We start from the raw sequence: 6,000 nt of genomic DNA on the forward strand, positions 1-6,000 counted from the left end.
GGTAGTTAAAAAAAAGAATAAAAATGGTAAAAAATAAAAAAAAACATGCACTCACCTTCCAATGGCCCCCGGTCTCCTTATCCGATGCGTCCGGTCTTCCCGGTGTCTCACGGTTGTGTAAAAGGACCTTCCATGACGTCATTTAGTCATGTGACCGGTCACGCAACCGCCGACGTCAGCGATCGCGTGACCCGTCACATGACTAAACGACATCATGGCAGGTCCTTTTAGACCATCGCGAGCTGCCGGGGAGCCAGGACGCATCGCTATGGAGACCGGGGGCCATCAGAAGGTGAGTATAATCATAATTTTTTATTTTAATTCCTTTTTTTTTTACAGGTAGTATAGTACCCGGGACTGGAGGAGAGTCTCCTCTTCTCCAGACCCGGATGTAGTCATGCGGATATTAAGCGATTCAATGCAAGTCAATGGCGGCGAAAACGCCGTGATTACACAAAATAATTGGTAGTGCTGCGTTTTTTTCCGCAATGATAATCCGCAGCAGAAATTTCCGCAGCATGTGCACAGCACATGCGGATTATCATTGGGGAACATGGCAGACCTTCTACCAAGCATTTTTTAAGCGTTTCTGCAGCAGAATTGCCGCTGGGGAAATGCTTAAAAAACGCATAGTGGGCACACAGCCTAATAGTGCCAAACAAATAAACACAACCTTGGCCACTTTAGTTGCTCATAAATCATATTTGTTATGAGATCTTGCATGAATTTATAGAGTTGCTGCAGACAGGCTGCTGAATCTATAGAGTTGCTGTAGACAGGCTGCTGAATCTATAGAGTCACTGTAGACAGGTTGTTGAATCTATAAAGTCACTGTAGACAGGCTGCTGAATCTATAGAGTCACTGTAGACAGGCTGCTGAATCTATAGAGTCACTGTAGACAGGCTGCTGAATCTATATGGTACTGTAGACAGGTTGTTGAATCTATAAAGTCACTGTAGACAGGCTGCTGAATCTATAGAGTCACTGTAGACAGGCTGCTGAATCTAAAGAGTTGCTGTAGACAGGTTGCTGAATTTATAGAGTTGCTGCAGACAGGCTGCTGAATCTATAGAGTTGCTGTAGACAGGCTGCTGAATCTATAGAGTCACTGTAGATAGGCTGCTGAATCTATAGAGTTACTGTAGATAGGCTGCTGAATCTATAGAGTCACTGTAGATAGGCTGCTGAATCTATAGAGTTACTGTAGATAGGCTGCTGAATCTATAGAGTCACTGTAGATAGGCTGCTGAATGGGTGTATCTCACGGAGGGCACACAGCCTAATAGTGCCAAACAAATAAACACAACCTTGGCCACTTTAGTTGCTCATAAATCATATTTGTTATGAGATCTTGCATAAACAGAAGACATTTTCAAGAAATGGAGTGAAAAGGAATAAAAAATAGCTGAACTTTATAATGGAAGGACAAACAGAAAGATTGTGCACTTTCAAGTAAATGAACCATTCTCAAAAACTTCAGAAGCCATAGGAAAAAATAATATAAGACAATAATTACCATGTGATAGCCTGACCACATGTAGCTTTCTGTCACAGCTGGATTGTGACTCTGTGGCAATGGTTGAATTTGAAGATAGACAAATTACTATTGGGTCATTAGTGTTCATCAATAACCAATGAATGATCATATATACTTACAGAGTACAGGGCGTTAAAGGATGGTAGCTGAATGTGTATTTTACAAGATAAGAACTTTGAAGCACTGTATCACAATGGGCAGGCTACTGTAGACATGCTGCTGAATCTATGAAGTCACTGTAGACATGCTGCTGAATCTATAGATCCACCGTAGACTGGCTGCTGAATCTATTGAGTCACTGTAGACAGATTGCTGAATCTATAGAGTCACTGTAGACAGGCTGCTGAATCTATAAAGTCACTGTAGACAGGTTGTTGAATCTATAAAGTCACTGTAGACAGGTTGCTGAATCTATAAAGTCACTGTAGACAGGTTGCTGAATCTATAGAGTCATTGTAGAAAGGTTGCTGAATCTATAGAGTCACTGTAGAAAGGTTGTTGAATCTATAAAGTCACTGTAGACAGGCTGCTGAATCTATAGAGTCACTGTAGAAAGGTTGTTGAATCTATAAAGTCACTGTAGACAGGCTGCTGAATCTATAGAGTCACTGTAGACAGGCTGCTGAATCTATAGAGTCACTGTAGACAGGCTGCTGAATCTATAGAGTCACTGTAGACAGGCTGCTGAATCTATAAGTCACTGTAGACAGGCTGCTGAATCTATAAGTCACTGTAGACAGGTTGTTGAATCTATAAAGTCACTGTAGACAGGCTGCTGAATCTATAGAGTCACTGTAGACAGGCTGCTGAATCTATATGGTACTGTAGACAGGTTGTTGAATCTATAAAGTCACTGTAGACAGGCTGCTGAATCTATAGAGTCACTGTAGACAGGCTACTGAATCTATAGAGTCACTGTAGACAGGCTGCTGAATCTAAAGAGTTGCTGTAGACAGGTTGCTGAATTTATAGAGTTGCTGCAGACAGGCTGCTGAATCTATAGAGTTGCTGTAGACAGGCTGCTGAATCTATAGAGTCACTGTAGACAGGTTGTTGAATCTATAAAGTCACTGTAGACAGGCTGCTGAATCTATAGAGTCACTGTAGACAGGCTGCTGAATCTATAGAGTCACTGTAGACAGGCTGCTGAATCTATATGGTACTGTAGACAGGTTGTTGAATCTATAAAGTCACTGTAGACAGGCTGCTGAATCTATAGAGTCACTGTAGACAGGCTACTGAATCTATAGAGTCACTGTAGACAGGCTGCTGAATCTAAAGAGTTGCTGTAGACAGGTTGCTGAATTTATAGAGTTGCTGCAGACAGGCTGCTGAATCTATAGAGTTGCTGTAGACAGGCTGCTGAATCTATAGAGTCACTGTAGATAGGCTGCTGAATCTATAGAGTTACTGTAGATAGGCTGCTGAATCTATAGAGTCACTGTAGATAGGCTGCTGAATGGGTGTATCTCACGGAGGGCAATCAAGGTACTTTCCCCTGGCACAGCCAGCAGAGTGGCATAGTGGGCCACTTAATGCAGAAGTCGAAGATGTTTCCCAGGCAGTGGCATTTTCCGCCCCCTCCCCTGCAGTAGGATTTGTAAGTTCTCCAAGCTGGTTGTCAAACTAACAACTGACTCAGAGAACATTGAAAATTCCGGCTCTATGCAGTCAATTGCACAGGCACAACTACAATTGAAGCCCTGACCACTAGCACTTCGGGGGTCAAGGCGATGTCAGCAGCGTGATCACATGACATAAGTACCTTATCACGCTGCTGATGTCACCTCTGCACCGTAGAGAAGAAGGAGGATAAGGTAAGCGCTCCAATGGAGGCAACATACAAACGTACATATATAGTGTGCGTTAGCGCACTTCGGCTAACTAATACATGAATTCCACTATTGCTATACATGTAATAAATGTAAGGAACTTAATTAACATTTTTTATAAAAAAGCGTAACAGCCACAAAACTCATCAAAGTATATCTCATACAGATGATCCCTAACTCTAGTAACTCACCACTCCATGTGCCTAGACAGGTCTCAAACGAAACCAGGCTTAGCTCATAATGAAACCTTTTTGGGAAAGATGGGTAGAATCCAACAATATGAGGTACACCTTGTGGTGGTTGGATGGATTTTACGCCTTTTGCTCAAAAAATGTTAACTGAATCTGCAGACTCACTGGTTTTGTGGTTCACAATTGTATTGTATGCTGGTGCATATGCTGCTGTTTTATTGGCCACAAAATTGCCATAGCTAGCTGTACACTGATTATATAATTTGTTGAAAGTAAGAATGGTCAATTTTTATTTTCCTGTACCAGTTTCTATAGACAAATTAGACCAGCTGACAATGGTTCCATTATCTCCAGTATCATTACAACATCATGCAAACTTCTGAGGGCATCCTTATGTGTACAACTTCTAGATGGCCGCTCTTTCCTAAACACTGGGTATTTAAGTGAACCTGCCACAAGATTCACACTATATGAACCATTGACAGCAAAAAGCAGGGACCTGCTCCCTGGTTACAAACCTTTGAGCAGAGAGTAGCTGTAGGGAAGATGACTCCCCAATCACAACTCTTCTTAAAATATGGCATCTCTGAAATGATACATGACTGTGTGAAATGATGGACTGAATCCTAAATAATGCTGCCTGTGGTTGGGAGGATGAATTGGTTCCATTTAGGCCTGGGTTTTGACGCTCTTGCTGAATCAATCTATTTCTCAATCTACAGTAATGCTCTATTTGTTATGGTTGACTATAGACATTACATTGAGGTTCACAATAATCAAAAGAAAATCCAGCACCGATTTTAGATAAGAATTATGTGATTCCTTTAGAGATACATTTGTTTAAAATGAGTTCATTACGTATTAACCTTGTTTTTGCTAGTGAGAACTTAGCCTTAGGGTATGTGCACACGTTGCAGAAATGCTCAGGATTTTTTCCTGAGCGTTTCTGCATCTCTGTGGCAGGAAAAAACGCATGCGGATTGTACATGCGGTTTCCTGCCAGGGACATGCGGAAATGAAGCGGTCTTCACTTTCATTTCCGCATGTGGGTTGACAAGCGGTTCCCAAGCGATTTTAGCATCACTTGGAAAGTGCTTGTCAACTTCACACTATATAAATCCATGCAACCGGCATGGATTTATATAGTGTGTGAATGTCAAAAAATAAAAAATAAATATATACTTTACCCTCTGATGGCCCCCGGTGTCCTGCTTCGCTCGGTCCCGGCTACCGGCAGTGAAGACTGAAGGACCTGCCGACGTCAGCGTCACGTGACCCGTCACATGACTCTGACGTCAGCGAAGGTCCTTCTTCATTCAACCGCGAAGTGCGGGGAACCAAGCAGGAGCGCTGCGCCTGCCGTCAGAAGGTGAGTATATATATATTTTTTATTTTATTCTTTTTTTTTTAATGGTACCTGGGTCTGGATGAGAGTCCTCTCATCCACACCCGGGTACCATCCGCACATTAGACCGCATGAAAAGCGCATCAACATATACAGTGATGCGGATTCCATGCGGTCTAATGCAAGTCAATGGCGCCAAAAAAGCAGCGTTTCCGCAAAATTAATTGACATGCTGCGGATTTTTGAGCGCAGCGTTTATGCTGTGGAAAAATCCGCATCATGGGCACAGCACATGCGGATTTCAATTGGGGAACATTGCTGCCCTTCTACCATGCGTTTTTCATGCGTTTCCGCGGCGTTTACGCAACTGCAAAAACGCCGCGGAAACGCATTAAAAACACATCGTGTGAACTCAGCCTCACTTATAGCTGATTATTAGTATTTATTTGAAAAAGGACCATTAATACCATGGTGCTGTACATGTGAAGAGTGTTTACATACAAAATACATATAGAAATTAGAGTGAACAACAGTGACAGACTGGTACTGAGGGGAGAGGACCCTGCCCTTACAGGTTTACAATCTACAGAATTTTAGGTAGCAGCACTGGTAGTGGTCGCTTATTGCAGGCTGTAAGCTTTTTTTAAAAGATGAGTTTTCAGTTTGTGTCTAAGGTTTCAGTTGTGGGATACATTTGGACATGATGAGACACTAAATTCCAGAGGATGGGGGATGTTCGAAAAAAATCTTGGGAGCGATTAGGTAATGAATGTACAAGAGAAGAGGAGAGAAGGAGGTCTTATGAGGACCGTAGATTATGTGTGGGAAGGTATTAGGAGATTAGTCTGGAAATGTATCGGGAACACAGATTATGGACAGTCTTGTAAATCATTGTTAGTAGTATAAACTGGATTTGCTGGGGAATTTGAAGTCAGTGAAGGCATTGGCAGAGGCGGAGGAGTAGCAGGGGTAGAGGTGGATTAATTGGGCTTCAGAGTTAAAGATGAACTACAGGAGCAGAAGAGTGTTTGTGTGACGCTGAGTCACTTTTCATGGCCAAGCCGCGAGACGGAATAGTCAAGAAGTTCAAAGTC

This window comes from Phyllobates terribilis, unplaced genomic scaffold (genome assembly GCF_046119375.1).
Source record: "Phyllobates terribilis strain yellow unplaced genomic scaffold, ASM4611937v1 Scaffold_11__3_contigs__length_659146591, whole genome shotgun sequence".
NCBI lineage: Eukaryota > Metazoa > Chordata > Amphibia > Anura > Dendrobatidae > Phyllobates > Phyllobates terribilis.